This window comes from Dendrobates tinctorius, unplaced genomic scaffold, assembly GCF_039654945.1.
Source record: "Dendrobates tinctorius isolate UK_male_01 unplaced genomic scaffold, ASM3965494v1 ptg000473l, whole genome shotgun sequence".
NCBI classification, from domain to species: Eukaryota; Metazoa; Chordata; class Amphibia; order Anura; family Dendrobatidae; genus Dendrobates; species Dendrobates tinctorius.
Window position 1 is genome coordinate 1162157 of NW_027362135.1, and position 19379 is coordinate 1181535.

Sequence of the window (19379 nt, forward strand, 5' to 3'; positions counted from 1 at the left end):
GGCAAACCACAGGCCAATCTGCAGGTAAAACCACAGGTCATTTTACCTGCAGATCCGCAGATACAGGCCGCGGATGAAGCCGCAGCGTGTGCATATAGCCTTAGGGTATGTGCACACGGTGCGGATTCTGCTGCAGTTCTGAGGCAGATTTGGCCCTGCGGAACTGCAGCAGAACTGGAAGTGATGTACAGTACCATTTAAGGCTATGTAGAACAAAAAACGCTGTGCACATGCTGTGGATTTTTCCGGGCGGATTTAGGCTATGTGCACACGGTGCGGATTCTGCTGCAGATACGCAGCGGATTTGGCCCTGCGTATACACAGCAGAACTGCATGTGATGTACAGTACCATTGTAGCCTATGTAAAACAAAATCCGCAGTGCACATGCTGCTTTTTTTCTTCTTTTGTCACTTCTTTTGTCACTTCTTTTGTGCGGTTTTGCTGCAGTTTTCCACCTGCTCCATTCTAGAAATCCACAGGTGCAAAACCGTACAAAACATGCAGTAAAGCTGCACAAAAAAATGCACTAAATCTGCAGGAAAAATGCAGGTCATTTGACCTGCGGATTTAGTCAATTCTGCGCGGAAAATTCCAAAGCAGAATATGCACCGTGTGCACATAGCCTTAAAAAAGCAGCATGTCACTTCTTTTGTGCAGTTCTGCAGCAGTTTTCCACCTGCTCCATTAGGGTATGTGCACACGCTTCGGATTCACCTGCGGATTTTTCCGTGCAGATCCGCAGGTAAAACTGCGGGTAAAGTGACTTGTAGTTTTTCTGCGGATTGGCCAGCGGTTTTCCCTGCGGTTTGACACCTGGACAATGGAACAGGTGGCAAACCGCTGTGGAATCCACAGAAAGAATTGAGATGCTGCGGATTTAAAACCGCAGCAAATTCGCACGGAAAAATCAGCAGCATGTGCACTGCGTATTTTAAATCCCATTGGCTAACATTGTACTGTACAATGTCTGCGGAACTGCTGCGGATCCGCAGCAGAATCTGCAGCATGTGCACAGAGCCTTATAGAAATCTGCAGGTGTAAAACTGCAGTGGAAAACCGCACAAAAACTGCAGTAAATTTGCACTAAATCCACAGGTAAAATGCAGGTCATTTTACCTGCGTATTTAGCAAAATCTACGCGGAAAATTCCACAGCAGAATCTGCAACGTGTGCACATACCTTAACTACTCCACCCATAGAGGACACAGGGGGTTAATCCAGCACATTGTCTCCACGAAGATTGCCAGCTGCCGCTCCTTTATTGGCTCCTTCTGGTGAGATCACTGTGACAATTGAGATGTACTATTCAGAGTGGAGTATACTACCTACAAATGTACTGAAGCATATGCCAAGTAAAAATTCAAGGGTTTTTTATTTAACAGATTTTGACACACAATTTTTAAAAAGGATTCAGTGGATAAATATATGGCATGAAAACACAGGAATTAATATACCCACGCCATTAGCATATTCAAAAAATGGATAAATATCCACAGCATATGGAAAAATATTTTTTTTTTATTGTTAGATATGGTTCCTCAGAAAAGGCTACCTTATGTATGGAGCAAAGCTTTCTTGAATGTCAATTACATCATACATGTATGCAATGTATACATGACCTGGTTAGCAGGGAGTAGACAGACTGCAAGAGAGGCTGAATGAGGGTGACATCAGCTCCAGGTGAGTCTGTGGAAGCGCCATCAGCTGCTGTCATTAGGGTGCACATGGTATAAAAAGCCGGGCACATCGCTATATGTCACCATTACACCCCCCATCAGAAGAAGCTAATGTATGGCGGGATGCTCCCTGCGCACCAGGTCATGTATACCCCTTGTATCTAGTTGATTTGCTTCCGCCTTCATGTCTAGCTAACTATTGTAATCCTCTAGTAGCATGCTTGCACTTTAACCACTGCACCTTTTCATCCCTATCTGATTACTGCTATACCTGGTAGCTTATTTTGCACCTTATTATATGGGTTTGTCTCTGCAAGTAATCTAAGTATTTTTTTGCACAAGTATTGAACATTATCTAGTACTATGCACTTTAATGTTATCTATTGCTTTTGGATGTAGTGATAGCAAGCAATGTAGACAATCTGTTGTGAGGCGCTACAAAGGTTTTTATATAGAGCCATAAGTTATATGGGCATCTAAATAGAGCTGCAAATGACTTTTTTTTTTTTTTTTTTTTTTTTTTTTTTTTTTTTTTTTTTTCTCCTTATTTATGTATCTATGTTTCATGAGTGTTATATTGAACACCAAATTTGGCTGACATAAGTCCAAAAGCACTGTTTGCAAAGAGAAATATATTGAATTACATGACATTAATTAACATTGAAGAAAGCTTTGCTCCATATATAAGGTAGCCTTTTCTGAGGAACCCTTTTTAAATATAAAAAAAAAATATATATATATATATATATATATATATATATATATATTTTTATGTGCTCTGGATATTTATTATTATCATTGTGGGTATATTCCTGTGTTTTCAGGTCCATATATGTGTGTATTTATCCACTGAATCCTTTTTAAACATTGTGTCAATATCTGTTAAATAAAAAAAACCTTGAATTTTTACTTGGCATATCCTTCAGTTCATTTGAAGGTAGTATGTTATTTTGGAAGCGCCTTTTGTAACTAGATCATTTCTTTTTTGGTTATATTCAGAGTGGAGGTTTATCTGGAACTCTGAGAGGTTGCTCTCTTGAATGTAACTGTGGGCCTGGTCTGTTAGGCACCTTCAAGCATGGTCATATGTCTATCTGTACTTCATGGGGCTTATGTACATCATATGGTATTATAGTGCCTGTATGCACCATATTGCATTATAGCACTTCATAGTGCCTGTGTCATAATACACTGTAGCACTTCATAGTGCCTCTATGCATCATATTGCATTACAGCGCTTCATAGCGCCTCTATGCGTCATATTGCTTCATAGTGCCTCTATGCGTCATATTGCATTATAGCGCGTCATATTGCTTCATAGTGCCTCTGCGTCATATTGCATTATAGCGCGTCATATTGCTTCATAGTGCTTCTATGCATCATATTTCATTATAGTGCCATATTGCTTCATAGCGCCTCTGTGTCATATTGCTTCATAGCGCGTCATATTGCATTATAGCGCGTCATATTGCTTCATAGCGCCTCTATGCGTTATATTGCTTCATAGCGCCTCTGTGTCATATTGCTTCATAGTGCCTCTATGCGTCATATTGCATTATAGCGCATCATATTGCTTCATAGCGCCTCTATGCGTCATATTGCTTCATAGTGCCTCTATGCATCATATTGCATTATAGTGTGTCATATTGCTTCATAGCGCCTCTATACGTCATATTGCTTCATAGCGCCTCTATGCGTCATATTGCATTATAGCGCGTCATATTGCTTCATAGCACCTCTATGCATCATATTGCTTCATAGCGCCTCTATGCGTTATATTGCTTCATAGCGCCTCTATGCGTTATATTGCTTCATAGTGCCTCTATGCATCATATTGCATTATAGCGTGTCATATTGCTTCATAGCGCCTCTATGCGTCATATTGCATTATAGCGCTTCATAGTGCCTCTATGCGTCATATTGCATTATAGAGCCTCATATTGATTCATAGCGCCTCTATGCGTTATATTGCTTCATAGCGCCTCTATGCGTTATATTGCTTCATAGCGCCTCTATGCGTTATATTGCTTCATAGAGCCTCTATGTGTCATATTGCTTCATAGCACCTGTGTCATATTGCTTCATAGCGCCTCTATGCGTCATATTGCATTATAGCGCATCATATTGCTTCATAGCGCCTCTATGCGTCATATTGCATTATAGCGCGTCATATTGCTTCATAGCGCCTCTATGCGTCATATTGCTTCATAGCGCCTCTATGCATTATAGTGCCTCTATGCATCATATTGCATTATAGCGCTTCATAGTGCCTCTATGCGTCATATTGCATCACAGTGCCTCTGTGCATCATAGTGTTTCATAGAGCTATGTGAAATATTGCTTCACAGTGCCTCTATGCGTCATATTGCATCAGTGCCTCTATGCATCAGAGCTTCTATGTGAAATATTGCATCACAGTGCCTCTATGCGTCATATTGTGTCATAGTGCCTCTATGCACCATAGTGTTTCATAGAGCTATGTGAAAGTGCTTCATAGTGCCTTTGTGTCACATTGCTTTATAGTGCCTCTTTGCGTCATATTGCTGCATAGTGCGTCATATTGCTTCATAGTGCCTCTATGCGTCATATTGCATCATGGTGCCTCTATGCGTCATATTGCATTATAGCGCTTCATAGTGCCTCTATGCATATTGCTTTAGTGTTTTATAGTGCCTCTTTGCTTCATAGTGCCTCTTAGCACTATAGCGCTTCATAGTGCCTCTATGCATCATATTGCTTCATAGTGCCTCTATGCGTCATATTGCATTATAGCGCTTCATAGTGCCTCTATGCGTCATATTGTTTCATAGAGCTTCTATGTGAAATATTGCTTCATAGTGCCTCTATGCGTCATATTGCATCACAGTGCCTCTATGCATCATATTGCATCAGTGCCTCTATGCGTCATATTGTGTCATAGTGTTTCATAGAGCTTTTATGTGAAAGTGCTTCATAGTGCCTCTGTTATATTGCGTCATGGTGCCTCTATGCATCATATTGCATTATAGCGCTTCATAGTGCCTCTATGCATCATATTGCATTAGTGTTTTATAGCGCCTCTTTGCTTCATAGTGCCTCTTGGCACTATAGCGCTTCATAGTGCCTCTTGGCACTATAGCGCTTCATAGTGCCTCTATGCATCTTATTGCTTCATAGTGCCTCTATGCATCATTTGTATGATAGTGCCTCTTGATTGACACCCGGTAGACAGATTCTTGTCCCATAAATCCATTGTATTATGTTTACCAGGGACTACATCACTTCCTTTTGTACCTCGTGGCGAATCGGCAGCACTGCGTCATGTGGCAGAGGATCCCATACCCACTGCTCTTCCAGCAGTCAGAGCTCCTAAGGTGAAAGAAGCTGCATCCAGGACTCTTATAGTTGAGAACCCCATAGTCCTTCTGCCTCGCAATAAACAGTCCCCTCTGTGATGGGAGGAAACCTACTTCCCTCTAGTTATAGTGTGGTTACTCCCACCATGGCAGTCGGGGGTATAAATATCTCTAAGAAGATTGCCTTTTAGGATATAACATCAGTAAAACAGGAGTGATGAGCCACAGTTCTCTTTCAACACTTCTAATAAGACCGATGTTGGTAGTGAGAGGAGATATTACCTGCTAGGTGGAGTATTTCCTTCAGTTTCAATAATATCCAACCCCTTCTTGGGGTTTAGACATTTAAGTATCTGGCATAGACATGATCTCCTGGATTAGTAAGGCACATACGTCCCGATGCACTGCCATTATCCATGTACTAACTGTTATGGAGTTGATGTTCCAGCAGTGCAGGGTCTCTGTCCTTCAGGTCTCCTTGTAGTATGGTAGGCTGGTCTCGAATGAAGGTTTAGGCTGTGTGCCCATGTGGGGTTTTTTTTTTTTTTTTTTTTTTTTTTTTTCAGCTAGGTGTGGCTCCTTGGGGCAAAGACTACTAAGTTTCCTTAATGGGTGTCTTCACTAAGGAGGGATGACGCTGCTCTCCGGTTTCCATTGTATTGTGGACCAGCCTCTTCACCCTTGGTTTGGGTAAATAAAAATCCATGTATGTGTAGGGAAGGTGACCTGACGGACAGACGTGTCAGAACAGAAAAAGGAAGGTTTAGACAGGTGTCAGTTACTACAGTGGGGAAACAGCTGACAAAGTGTAGTGGACGTGCAGTACCTTGGGTTGACCACTAGAGGGCAGGGAGGAGTGTGAGCAAAGGACTTGACATCAGCTTATGGCTTAGGAGGCCGTTAGTCATGGGGGCGGAGTTACAGGGATCCGGGAATTATAAATTTGACAGGAGGGCTCCAGTGACAGGAGGACTACAACAGTTTGTGCACTGTGAGGAAAACCAAACCAGGGGGACTGAGGTGAAAGGAAGTCAGGGGGGTGGTCCTGACAGGAAGAACCGCAGTATAGACGAGGCTCTGGGTGTAGGACACCGTATTTGGAACGACGAAACTGACCAGTAAAGTGCTGATGGTGTACGGGCTTAAGGCGGCCACAGTGACTGAGCTGACAGGATCATCAGAGTGAAGAAGGGGCGGTACGTATAAATACGTCCCTGGTGTAAAGTACAGTGTGTGAAGCGGCCCTGGACGCGGAGGGCCGTGAGAAAGATATTGTGGTGTGCTGTGAGGGCCGTCAGTCGGACGGTGGAAAATAAACTTGGACCTGTTGCACCCGAAACTTGCCTCTGTCTTGTGTCTGTACGTCACTGCGCAGTATATCGAGGGACCATCCGCTTCATGACAGTTCGATCCCTACCAGATGGTGCGTGACTTAAGGATTCAACTGACAGGCAGATCGAATCACTGGCTAAATCTGTTTGAGTCAACTGGTGCTTCTGTCCCAGCTTTGCCTCCACATGGGTGGCGAAGGCCATCTCAGCCTGGGCCAAGATACTTCGTAAGGGGATCTTAACGTCAGCAACTCAAGATGAGCTGGCGGAGTTAGCGCACCAAATTGATCATGCTGGCAGATACCTTCTAGCTGCCTCCTTGGATGCAGCCACTTGTTCAGCAAGAGCGAACAGCAACATCGTGGCCATACGCCGCATTCTTGGGTTGAAAACATGGAATGCAGACACCACCTTAAAGTCGCTCATCAATCTAGCCTTTCAAGGTGCCAGGCTAGACCTGATAATTTTCTGATGCAACTGGGGTTAAAAGCGCCTTCCTCAATCTAGACCCAAACGCTACCTGACTATGCCTACCTACATGAATTCCTGACTGACTACCTGACTACTGTCACGATCCATTTTTTGGATCTGTGGCAGATCTTGGCTCGTATTAAAATTTTTTTTTTTTTTTTTTTTTTTTTTTTTTTTTTTCCTTTCAGGCCATCGGGGATTAATAGTTTTTGCCCCGGTGGCTGCTGGTGTTACTGCATTATTAGCTAGTCTTCTGGTGAGTTTCCCCCCCCCCCCCCGGTGGCCGATGGTGTTACTGCATTGTGATTACCTATGCAGGCGGAAGCCACTCCCACCTTCCTACATAAGCTCACCAGGTGCACCAACTAACTGTTGGTGATATTGTTTCTCTTTGGAGACCAACCAAGCTGGAATTCAGGAACTGACAGAGTTCTGCGGATCTTCAGTTGTCTGCTGCTCTCAAGTGCCTTTCTCTGCTACTTGGAGCTTTGGCAGCATACAAAGCTAAGTTCATGGTTTAAGTTGCTTTAATACTGAGGTGTCTGTATTAACCTTTACCTGGTTTTTGGTGCAGTTTACTTTATTCCCTGTCTCACCCCCTGAGGAGGGGGTTGGGGGTTTAGTTCAGGGCTCAACAGGAGATGGGGACAGGTCAGAGACTTGGGCCTCATTACCTTTGGTGTACACCCAAGTTAAGGAAAGTCAGGGACCCCCTTAGTCTTGGGGGCAGTTCAGGGGACCTAGTTCCACATCCCCTGTTTTCCCTTATTGCCCCGTGAAGACTCCCTCACTGTGACTACCGGACTGACCGATTATGTGACTGTTTTGTTGTTCATTTCCGCTACATTATTCTGCAGTTACTATATTGCCATGTTTACAATTTACAAAATGGTGGAACAGTGAGAGCAAAGGCGTACAACACTGAAGTGTAATTCATAATAGCTTAAAAATTTTATTTTCATTTCTAACAGATAGGAAAAAATCTAGTTACTCAAATGAGACATTGACATTACAATCAAGTTAGTAGATCAATGGTGAGAAAGCAATATAATACATCACAAAGTGGTAATATGTAAGAGCAAACAACATGTAAGGATAATTAGTAAATATCCCCTATACCATAGTACAGAGATATGGTGTGCATAGTAGCCAAAAAGCTTGATCTCAATGAATAAAAATGGACAGTAAAGGGTATAGCCCCAAGATGGTGCCAAGGTACAGAAACAGTCTTCTCACGCCTGAAGGATAGATCACTTTGCTGATGAATACAAATATGCTTCTGCTGCATGAGTTATCTGTGAATATTGCCCTTTCTATATTTTAACTGTTCTGTTGTTTGTTTCCACTACATTATCCTGTGGTTACGATGCTGCCATGTTTACAATTTCCAAAATGGTGGAACAATGAGCCCCAAAAACAGAGGATCGGACGTCTCATTCATCCAGATGATGTGTGTTCATTGATGCTCGCCTGCAGGACACAGAAAAGGTAAAGGTCAGTGATCTTCATTACACACTGGTTACTTGTACTATACATCAATCGCAAAGCATGTCTGTTGTTCTGACCTACAGAGAGGAGCAGTTGCCGGCAATGTCGCATTTACAGAATACTTACAGAGCACATGCAGAATTATCAGATAATGTGTCCTTTACCACGGGAATGCATTCTCATGATACTGATGACTTGGTGATGGTGATTTGCCACAAACATTGGGACAATTGTTGCAATTCACATTCCCTGTGCAGTGGTGGAGATCATACAACCCTGATCTATGTTCCATTACCCTTTTGTATGTACCAATAAAAGCTGGATATCTTGGATAAGTCCATTGAGAGGCTAAACTCCCTAGCTCAGAGTCCAGCCTTTCTATGCATCTGTGAACAGCCCAAGTAGACAACTCAGGTATTCAGCCTGGTTTAGCAGGCTCCCAGGGGCCACTGAGATCTTGGGCTTCTCACAGGGCTGCAATGGTCTCTTTGTATCTTTTTATAGTCCTCTGCATTAGGGGTATCTAGAGAATTGTGTTCAAGGTTCATTATAGTGTTAAACATTGATTAGGCCTCAATTATGGAGCTGCAAAGGACATTTTATACATATTTTTAGGAATGCTGTGTAGTTCTCTAATGCCCCTGTAAATAGCTGTCAAAATGTAATATAATGGCTTTGCTACCTGAAACCCTAGGAGCCACCAATTTAATACTTCTTAACAGCATTCTTGAGGGTAAGTTCACACAGGGTGTCTTTGATGCTTTTTCTGCTGCAAATTTCTTTGCAGGAAAGAAGCTGTGACAAAAACACAGGTTTTGGTGAATTTTTTTTTTCTTTTTTTTTTTTTTGTAGTACTTGTGCAAACTAATCAAACTGAATGACCCCAGAGAAATTTAAAACTTCCTGTTGAACTGTACCTCCTTTGAAAAGCCGGGAAATCACACTGACAGGGATGGGGATAGTGTGATTTTTACCAACAGGGATAGAAATGGTAACATCAAATCGGACTGACGACTATGGTGACTATGCTACTGACTGACTACCGGACTATGGTGACTATGCTACTGACTGACCTGGTGACTATTCTACCGACTGACTGACTACCCGACTATGGTGACTATGCGACTGACTGACCGACCTACTGACCGACTACCGGACTATGGTGACTATGCTACTGACTGACCTGGTGACTATGCTACTGACCTAGTGACTGACTACCCGACTATGGTGACTATGCAACTGACTGACCGACCTACTGACTGACTGACTGACTGACTACTGGACTATGGTGACTATGCGACTGACTGACCTACTGACTACCGGACTATGGTGACTATGCTACTGACTTACTACCCGACTATGCGACTGACCTACTGACTGACTACCTGATTATGCGACTGACTACCGGACTATGTGACTGACCTACTGACTGACTACCGGACTATGGTGACTACCGGACTATGGTGACTATGGGACTGACTGACCTAATGACTACCGGACTATGGTGACTATGCGACTGACTGACCTACTGACTACCGGACTATGGTGACTATGCTACTGACTGACCTGGTGACTGACTACCCGACTATGGTGACTATGCGACTGACTGACCGACCTACTGACCGACTACCCGACTATGGTGACTATGCGACTGACTGACCGACCTACTGACCGACTACCGGACTATGGTGACTATGCTACTGACTGACCTGGTGACGATGCTACTGACCTAGTGACTGACTACCCGACTATGGTGACTATGCGACTGACTGACCGACCTACTGACCGACTACCCGACTATGGTGACTATGCGACTGACTGACCGACCTACTGACCGACTACCGGACTATGGTGACTATGCTACTGACTGACCTGGTGACTATGCTACTGACCTAGTGACTGACTACCCGACTATGGTGACTATGCGACTGACTGACTGACCTACTGACTGACTGACTGACTACTGGACTATGGTGACTATGCTACTGACTGACTTACTACCCGACTATGCGACTGACCTACTGACTGACTACCTGATTATGCGACTGACTACCGGACTATGCGACTATGGTGACTATGTGACTGACTACCGGACTATGGTGACTAACTGACTATGGGACTGACTGACCTAATGACTACCGGACTATGGTGACTATGCGACTGACTGACCTACTGACTACCGGACTATGGTGACTATGCTACTGACTGACCTGGTGACTATTCTACCGACTGACTGACTACCCGACTATGGTGACTATGCGACTGACTGACCGACTACCGGACTATGGTGACTGCTACTGACTGACCTGGTGACTATGCTACTGACCTAGTGACTGACTACCCGACTATGGTGACTATGCGACTGACTGACCGACTACCGGACTATGGTGACTGCTACTGACTGACCTGGTGACTATGCTACTGACCTAGTGACTGACTACCCGACTATGGTGACTATGCGACTGACTGACCGACTACCGGACTATGGTGACTATGCGACTGACTGACCTACTGACTGACTACCGGACTATGGTGACTACGCGACTGACTGACCTGGTGACTATGCTAATGACTGAACTACTGACTACCGGACTATGGTGACTATGCGACTGACTACCTGACTGTGCGACTGACTACCTGACTATGCGACTGACTGACTACTGGACTATGGTGACTATGCGACTGACTGACCTACTGACTACCGGACTATGGTGACTACCGGACTATGGTGACTATGCTACTGACTGACCTACTGACTTACTACCCGACTATGCGACTGACCTACTGACTGACTACCTGACTATGTGACTGACTACCGGACTATGGTGACTATGCGACTATGATGACTATGTGACTGACTGACCTACTGACTGACTACCGGACTATGGTGACTACCGGACTATGGTGACTATGGGACGGACTGACTGACCTACTGACTACCGGACTATGGTGACTATGCGACTGACTGACCTGGTGACTATGGTGACTATGCGACTGACTGACTGACCGACCTACTGACTGACTACCGGACTATGGTGACTGTTATGATTGAGTCACCGTAGGAGGCAGACACAAAAATAGAAGCTACGTCCAGAAAACCAGAGAAGTTTGCAACTATCAACACAACTAGCAGTATCCGTGGGGGGTTCCTACGGTGCCCTAGACCCCTTGATCACAGCCGGAGAGCTAAATAGCCTAAAGACAGAAAAGGAAATCTAGACTGCCCCAGAGCAGACCCCAAAGTAAAAGGCAGCCCCCAACATATAATGACGGTGAAGCAAGATTAAAAAACACTCACACAGATAGAAAGATAGCTTGGGCCCCATCGTTTGCTCAGCCTAACTAAACAGAACAGGAAAGGATGGTTGCTGTCTGCAATCTGCCAAAACCCTATCAAAGACATAAGCCAACAAGCTGATATGGAAAAAGACCCTGAAGCAGCTAGGCTTCAAAAACTAAATCAGCACTCAGGTATTTTCAGAAGACAGAGCTAAAGGAAATCAGCTCACCCCAGCAGGGAATGGCAGAAATCCAGAAAAACACAGCAAAACAAGGTCAAAGCACAAATGCAAAAAGCTGAGCAGAAAACTTAGCTTTAGAAGAGCAGGAATTCAGACTGGTCTCCAAGGATCCCACAGAGAAATCACCCACAGGGCAGAAGGGCATTGGCAGCCTTATATCCAGTCAGTAACTCCACTCAGCCAGTCATCATCATTAGGCTCAGGTGTTTGATAATCAGGCTCACTACCTTTCTTTACCAGAAGAGGGAGTTCCTCGGGCCTCAGTAGTGAAGGGGAAAATGAACTCACAACAGTACCTCCCCCTTGAGGAGGGGTCACCGAACCCTCAACCACGCCACCAGGGCGATCAGGGTGAGCCCGATGAAAGGCACGCACCAATCTTTTGGCATGAATATCAGAGGCAGAGATCCAGGAATTATCCTCCTGATCATAAGCCTTCCACTTAGCCAAATACTGCCAGACGGGAATCCAGTACTTTCTCTACCTCATATTCCATGTTTCCTTCAACCAATACAAGGTCTGGAGGTGCCACCCCTGGAACAACAGGTTCAACAAACCTCTTAAACAAAGATTTACGGATCACATTATGGATTTTAAATGTGACAGGAAGAGCCAAACGAAAAGAGACCGGATTAATAATCTCCAAAATCTAGTAAGGTCCAATAAATCTAGGCTTAAACTTAGGAGAAGCCACCTTCATAGCAATATTTTTTGATGATAACCACACCATATCACCAACCTTAAACTTGGGACCAATGGTCCTATGTCGGTTGGAAAACCGCTGGGCCTTTTACTGGGAGAGAGAGAACTTATCCACCACTTGGTCCCAGATCTGGTGCATTCTCTCCACCACAGTGTCAACACCTGGGCAGGCAGAGGGCTCCACCTGCCCTGAAGAAAATTGAGGATGAAACCCAAAGTTACAAAAAAAAGTGACTTCAAAGTGGCAGAACTAGCTCTATTATTTAAAGCAAATTCGGCCAAGGGCAAAAATGAAACCCAATCATCCTGATCAGCGGAAATAAAACATCTCAAATACGACTCCAAGGTCTGGTTTGTTCTCTCTGTCTGCCCATTGGTCTGAGGATGAAAAGCAGAGGAGAAGGACAACTGAATTCCCAGCTTGGAACAGAAAGTTCTCCAAAATCTAGACACAAACTGAACTCCTCTGTCAGATACAATGTTCTCAGGAATCCCGTGCAAGCGAACCACCTGTTGCAAAAAACAGGGGCACCAACTCAGAGGAAGACGGCAACTTAGGGAGTGGTACAAGATGAACCATCTTAGAGAACCTATCACAAATCACCCAAATAACAGTCATCCTTTGAGAGACAGGCATATCAGAGATGAAATCCATTGAAATATGGGTCCATGGCCTCTTGGGGACAGGCAAAGGCATCAACAACCCACTAGAGCGAGAACACTATTTAGACCGGGAGCACGACCCACAGGACTGCACAAAATTCCTGACATCACGAGACAAGGAGGGCCACCAAAAAGACCGACTCACCAGATCTCTAGTACCAAAAATACCTGGATGACCAGCCAAAGCAGAGCAATGAACTTCAGACATCACTCTCTTCATCCACTGGTCAGGAACATACAACTTTCCACTGGGACAACGCTCAGGTGTGTCCTCCTGGAACTCTTCCAGAGCACGTCTCAAATCGGGCGAGATGGCAGAAAGAACTACCCCCTCGCCTAAGATGGTAGCAGGCTTAGTCACAACAGGAGAATCAGCAAAGAAGCTCCTAGAGACGGCGTCTGCCTTGACATTCTTAGTTCCAGGAGGAAAAGAAACCACAATCAAAACGTGTAAAAAAAAAAAAAAAAAAAAAAAAAAAAAAAAAGCCCACCTAGCCTGTCTAGGGAGGGTCTAGCCGACTCTAGGTAAATCAAATTCTTGTGGTCAGTGAGGACCACGACTTGATGCTTGGCTCCCTCCAACCAATGTCTCCACTCCTCAAATGCCCATTTCATGGCCAACAGTTCCCGATTCCCCACATCATAGTTACGTTCAGATGGAGAGAATTTTCGGGAAAAGAAAGCACAGGGATTCATTTTAGATGTTACAGGATCCTTTTGGGACAAAACAGCTCCTGCACCAATCTCAGAAGCATCCACCTCTACCTGGAACGGAAGTGAGACATCAGGTTGCCCGAAAACCGGGGCGGAGGTGAATCTTCGCTTCAGCTCCTGAAAGGAAGAAACAGCCTCTGGAGACCAATTTAACACATCAGCACCCTTCTTAGTCAAATCAGTCAATGGCTTGGCAAAACTAGAAAATTTTGCTATAAATTTCCGATAAAAATTAGCAAAACCCAAAAACTTCTGGAGGGCCTTCAAAGAAGTGGGCTGAACCCAATCGTAAATGGCCTGTACCTTGGCCGGGTCCATGTCAATAGTTGACGGGGACAAAATAAATCCCAAAAAAGAAATCCTCTGTACTCCAAAAAGGCATTTAGATCCTTTGACATACAGGGAATTCTCCCTCAAGATCCGGAACACAGTCCGAATATGTTCCACATGAGAATTCCAATCCTTGGAGAAGATCAAAATATCATCCAGATAGATAATCAAAAATTTATCGACAAAATCTCGGAAAATATCGTTCATGAAGCACTGGAAGACAGAATGGGCATTAGTGAGCCCAAAAGGCATCACCAGGTACTCAAAATGTCCCTCCGGAGTATTAAACGCCGTCTTCCATTCATCCCCATGCTTAATGTGAATAAGATTATACGCCCCCTGAGGTCAAGCTTGGTAAACCAGCAAGCGCCTTTAACTCTGGAGAATAGATCAGAAATGAGGGGTAACGGATACTGATATTTAACAGTAATTTTGTTGAGGGCACGATAATCAATACAAGGTCTTAATGATCCATCCTTTTTGGCTACAAAAAAAAAACCGGCACCTAAGGGTGACGAGGATGGTCTAATATGACCCTTCTCCAACGCCTCCTTAATATAGGATCGCATAGCCTCGTGCTCGGGTACAGATAAATTGAAGAGCCGACCCTTGGGAAATTTACACCCCGGGCTCAGTTCAATTGCACAGTCATAACTCCTATGAGGAGGCAGAGACGCAGACTCATTCTCACTAAATACCTCATAAAAGTCCACCAAATAATCAGGAACATCATGCGACTGAGGAGAGGTGGAAAACACCGGAGCCTCACTAAAGGCACACCGACAACCCCAACTCACCACAGACACAGATTTCCAATCCAAAACTGGATTATGAATTTGTAACCGGGGAAACCCCAGAACAATAGTATCATGCAGATTATGCAACACCAAAAATCTGCAATTTTCTTGATGGTCTGGGGTGACCCGCATCACCACCTGGGTCCTAAACTGAGGTTTATTTTTAGCCAAAGGAGTAGCATCAATCCCCCACAAAGGTATAGGCGTCTGCAGAGGTGTCATCGGAAATCCACAACGTTTAGCAAAATCCAAGTCCATTAGGTTTAGAGCTGCTCCCGAATCCACAAAAGCCTTGGCGGAAAATGTGGACAGGGAGCAGATCAGCGTAATAGCCAGAAGAAACTTAGGTTGAACACCAACAGAAAACGTGTGTGCAAAGCATTTCTCTCGTTTAGGACAGACAGAAATAATATGCGAGGCATCTCCACAGAAAAAACACAACTTATTACGCCTTCTGAACTCCTGATGCTGCTCTCTGGACAAAACTCTATCACATTGCATAGGTTCAGACATTTGTTCAATAGGTGGCAACACCTCTCGTGCAGCTTTGCGTTCGCGCAAACGCCGATCAACCTGAATGGCTAATGACATAGAATCGTCAAGACCAGAGGGAACAGGAAATCCCACCATAGTATATTTTACGGCTTCTGACAACCCCTTCCAAAAGAGCAGCCAAGGCATTATCATTCCAGGTAGTAAGTACTGCCCACTTTCGGAATTTTTGACAGTACAATTCTGCAGAATCGCGACCCTGGTTCAATGCCAGCAGGGTCTTTTCAGCCTGATCAATGGCATTAGGTTCATCATACAACAACCCCCACACCTGGGGCTGATGATGATGACTGGCTGAGTGGAATTAATGACTGGTTATAAGGCTGCCGACACCCTTCTGGCCTGCGGTTGATTTCTCTGTGGACTTCTAGGAAACCAGTCTGATTCCTGCTCATCTAAAGCTAAGATTTCTGCTTTGCCTTTTTGCATTAGTGTTTAGTTTTCTTTGCTTTTCTGGATTCTGCCATTCCCTGCTGGGGTGAGCTGAATCTCCTTTTGCCTGTTGCTCTGTCTTCAGAATATTCCTGAGTACTGACATAGCCTTTTTTGATGCCTAGTGTCTTCAGGGCCTTTTTTACTGTCTGTTTGTTGGCTCTTATTTTCATAGGGTTTTTCACGGATTGCAGACAGCAGCCTTCCTGTCCTTTCCTATCTAAGCTAGCGTGGGCCCCATCTTTGCTCAGTCTATCTTTCTGTCTGTGTTTTTGTTCTTTCTTCTTGCTTCACCGTCATTATTTGTTGGGGGCTGCCTTTTGCTTTGGGGTCTGCTCTGGGGCAGTTTAGATTTCCCTTTCTGTCTTTAGGCTATGTAGTCCTCTGGCTGTGATCGAGGGGCCTAGGGCATCGTAGGAGCCCCCCACGGCTACTGCTAGTTGTGTTGATAGGTTCAGGGGTCTGCAATCCGATAGCTGCCAACTTCTCTGGTTTTCTGGACTTAGCTAGCATTTCTATTTTGCCTCCTATGGTGACTCAATCATAACAAGACCCCTGAACCTATCAACACAACTAGCAGTAGCCGTGGGGGGTTCCTACGGTGCCCTAGACCCCTCGATCACAGCCGGAGAGCTAAATAGCCTAAAGACAGAAAAGGAAATCTAAACTGCCCCAGGGCAGACCCCAAAGTAAAAGGCAGCCCCCAACATATAATGACGGTGAACCAAGATGAAAAAACACTCACACAGAAAGATAGGCTGAGCAAACGATGGGGCCCAAGCTAACTAAACAGAACAGGAAAGGAAGGTTGCTGTCTGTAATCTGCCAAAACCCTATCAAAGACATAAGCCAACAAACTGATATGGAAAAAGACCCTGAAGCAGCTAGGCTTCAAAAACTAAATCAGCACTGAGGTATTTTCATAAGACAGAGCTAAAGGAAATAAGCTCACCCCAGCAGGGAATGGCAGAAATCCAGAAAAACAAAGTCAAAGCACAAATGCAAAAAGCCGAGCAGAAAACTTAGCTTTAGAAGAGCAGGAATTCAGACTGGTCTCCAAGGATCCCACAGAGAAATCACCTGCAGGGCAGAAGGGCGTTGGCAGCCTTTTATCCAGTCAGTAACTCCACTCAGCCAGTCATCATCATTCGGCTCAGGTGTTTGATAATCAGGCTCACTACCTTTCTTTACCAGAAGAGGGAGTTCCTCGGGCCTCAGTAGTGAAGGGGAAAATGAACTCACAACAGGTGACTATGCGACTGACTACCGGACTATGGTGACTACGCTACTGACTGACCTGGTGACTATGCGACTGACTGACTGACCGACCTACTGACTGACTACCTGACTATGTGACTGACTGACTACCGGACTATGGTGACTATGTGACTGACTGACCTACTGACTGACTACTGGACTATGGTGACTATGCGACTGACTGACTGAGCGACCTACTGACTGACTACCTGACTATGTGACTGACTGACTACCGGACTATGGTGACTATGCGACTGACCTACTGACTGACTACCCGACTATGGTGACTATGCGACTGACTGAATACCCGACTATGGTAACTATGCGACTGACTACCCGACTATGGTGACTATGTGTCTGACTGACTGACCTACTGACTACGCTACTCACTGACTACCGACTAACCCTAACAACTAGTTAATCAAATGAGATATTGAAATTACAATCATGTTAGTAGATCAATGGTGAGAAAACAATATAATACATCACAAAGTGGTAATATGTAAGAGCAAACAACATGTAAGGATAATTAGTAAATATCCCCTATACCATAGTACAGAGATATGGTGTGCATAGTAGCCAAAAAGCTTGATCTCAATGAATAAAAATGGACAGTAAAGGGTATAGCCCCAAGATGGTGCCAAGGTACAGAAACAGTCTTCTCACGCCTGAAGGATAGATCACTTTGCTGATGAATACAAATATGCTTCTGCTGCATGAGTTATCTGTGAATATTGCCCTTTCTATATTTTAACTCTTCTGTTTTCACTACATTATCCTGTGGTTACGATGCTGCCATGTTTACAATTTCCAAAATGGTGGAACAATGAGCCCCAAAAACAGAGGATCGGACGTCTCATTCATCCAGATGATGTGTGTTCATTGATGCTCGCCTGCAGGACACAGAAAAGGTAAAGGTCAGTGATCTTCATTACACACTGGTTACTTGTACTATACATCAATCACAAAGCATGTTTCTTGCTCTGACATAGAGACGCCATTGCAGCTAGGCGTGGGAGCGCCGCTGTATAGCACCATAACAGCCATCTTTCTTGGGCTATGCTCTTGGGAGTTCTATTCCTCTTTATTCAAAGATCTGAATTTCAATTCAGCGATAAAAGTGATAAAGGCTGGGACTGAGCCGAAACGTCATATTAATTATATCGCTTCTACTTCGTGCTATATATTCTTGTTTGGCTCCCACATGTTTTGTATATAATAAAATGAGCACTTGTTTGCATAAAACCCCTCTGAGTGTGCGGTGAATTAGATTATTGGTAATAGGACCTACTGGTCCGTTACACCTGCACCTCGCTACTAGACTTGAGTGCACGCTAACCTCCTGGTTACTGACACAGAGAGGAGCGGTTGCCGGCAATGTCACATTTACAGAATACTTACAGAGCACATGCAGAATTATCAGATAATGTGCCCTTTACCACGGGAATGCATTCTCAATACAGTGATAGTTCGGTCATGGCAACTTGCCACAAACATTGGGACAATTGTTGCAATTCACATTCACAGTCCCTATACAGTGTTGGAGATCAGACAACCCTGATCTCTGTTCCATAACCCTTTATAAAAGCTGGATATCTGAGAAAAGGCCAGAGAGCAGCAGGACTCCGGAGCTCAGAGTCCAGCCTTTCTATGCACCTGTGAACAGCCCAAGTAGACAACTCAGGTATTCAGCCTGGTTTAGCAGGCTCCCAGGGGCCACTGAGATCTTAGGCTTCTCACAGGGCTGCATTGGTCTGTTTGTACCCTTTTTTTTTTTTTTTTTTTTTTTTTTTTTGTACTGTGCATTAGGGGTATCTACAGAAAAGAGCTGTAGAGAACTGTGATGAACGTTCATTATAGTGTTAAACATTGATGAGGCCTCAATCATGGAGCTGCAGAGGACATTTGTACATCTTATTATGAATTCTGTTTAGTTCTCTAATGCCCCTGTAAACAGCTGTAAAAATAAATGTACTATAATGGATTTGCTACCATAAATCCTACGCGCCACCCATTTAACACTTCTTAACAGCATTCTTGAGGGTAAGTTCACACAGGGCGTTTTTGATACTTTTCTTTCTGCAGGAAAGAAGCTGCGACAAAAATGCT

At 44.3% G+C, this 19379-nt stretch overlaps 2 long non-coding RNA genes across 4 annotated transcripts in view; both read left to right on the forward strand.

Annotated features, from left to right (window-relative positions):
• The first annotated feature begins 2511 nt into the window (after positions 1 to 2511).
• On the forward strand, positions 2512 to 6351 carry LOC141077917 (uncharacterized). The gene is made up of 2 exons (XR_012227614.1): positions 2512 to 5030; positions 5579 to 6351. It is a non-coding gene; the product is annotated as an uncharacterized lncRNA (long non-coding RNA).
• A 10074-nt stretch (positions 6352 to 16425) lies between these two features.
• Positions 16426 to 19379, forward strand: part of LOC141077918 (uncharacterized) — a 43075-nt gene continuing 40121 nt past the window's right edge. The window contains exon 1 of one of the 3 annotated variants that reach the window (XR_012227619.1): positions 16426 to 18187. This is a non-coding gene — a long non-coding RNA (uncharacterized lncRNA). The remainder of the gene's footprint in view (positions 18188 to 19379) is intronic. The other 2 variants (XR_012227616.1, XR_012227618.1) reach the window with 2 other exon arrangements.